We start from the raw sequence: 1,251 nt of genomic DNA on the forward strand, positions 1-1,251 counted from the left end.
GGGAAAGCATTGTGTTAATGAAGGTCCTCGCTAAGATAGCTGAACGGGGTTGTGTGTGTGTGTGTGTGTGTGTGTGTGTGTGTGTGTGTGTGTGTGTGTATTTGTATAATCTTTGTGATGACCAAAAAAAGGTCCTATATTTGTGGGTACCAACAGTCACTTGTGGGGATCAAATTAGGGGAGGGCTTAGGGTTAGCCTAGTGAAAGCATTATGTCAATTTGATGTCCTCATTAAGGAGTGAAGGCGAGTTTTGTGTGTGTGTGTGTGTATGTGTGTGTATGTGTGTGTGTGTGTTTGTATAGGTGTGTGTGTGCACTATGTGAGAGAAAGCTGACAATTCATTTGTGTTTCTATTAGAAAGCCACTAATGGTGATGAATACATACATGGAAATTAGCCCAAGATGAGGGCTAATTGTCTGATTAGATGTGCTTCAGGTTGATAGATTCACAATAAGTCCATGCACATAAAGCAGTCATTAAGGAACATTAGACCATTAAATTGAACATTACACTATAGCCAGAGGGAAAAATATGGATGTTCATTAATGTGTCTCGACACGTAGGTGAGTGCCTATGTTTGTGTATGCGGACGGTACCTTCTCCGTGAGGACTTTGTTCTCTTGTAGCCAATCTCCCCCTGACTCTGCACCTGTCCAAGAGAGTGGAACATTAAATTAGCATTAGAGCAATTCCACATTTGAATCGCTTTATCCCGGACTTAAGAGTTACAGCGCTCTCTGGAGATGATTTGAAATGCAAATTGCTCAGTGGTAAAGATGCACAGGCATTAGCACTGCTAACACTGCAGAGGTGTTTATTACACCCACGTACTACATAACGAACTGAGATGTATGCAAACCACAGGTAAAGACGTGCAGTTCAGCCTTCTTAAGTCATCTCTGTCTCTTGTAGATTGTCTGTGTCTATATATACTAAATTAGCAGTAAAAGTCAACACATATATTCACTGACAAATAAGTCCTGTCTATTATGCCTCATTTATAATGGCAGAGTAACAGTGGGACATTGCAATGATACTGAAGACACACACACACACACACACAAAAACCTATAAACATACAAACAAAAGCTCACACAGGTATGTATGTACACATCCCCTTGCTGAGAAAAAAACGGCCAATATCAAAGCTATGTATCAACAAGGAAAACAGAAAAAGGACTTGTTTGCTTTCCTTGTTTGTTGTACTATTGAGTTTTTTTTGTTGCAACAAACCTCCTGAGGCATAGTC

The 1,251-nt window shown here is 40.2% G+C and overlaps 1 protein-coding gene across 3 annotated transcripts in view; it reads right to left on the reverse strand.

The window, feature by feature from the left end:
- Positions 1 to 1,251, reverse strand: part of tnr (tenascin R (restrictin, janusin)) — a 198,729-nt gene that overhangs the window by 100,712 nt on the left and 96,766 nt on the right. For all 3 annotated transcript variants that reach the window (XM_005721309.1, XM_013912896.1, XM_013912893.1), the window contains exon 3: positions 599 to 651. The gene's annotated coding sequence lies outside the window, so the exon portion shown is untranslated. The remainder of the gene's footprint in view (positions 1 to 598; positions 652 to 1,251) is intronic.

Source organism: Pundamilia nyererei, unplaced genomic scaffold, assembly GCF_000239375.1.
Source record: "Pundamilia nyererei isolate P.nyererei 1_Seehausen unplaced genomic scaffold, PunNye1.0 scaffold00004, whole genome shotgun sequence".
Taxonomy (NCBI): Eukaryota; Metazoa; Chordata; class Actinopteri; order Cichliformes; family Cichlidae; genus Pundamilia; species Pundamilia nyererei.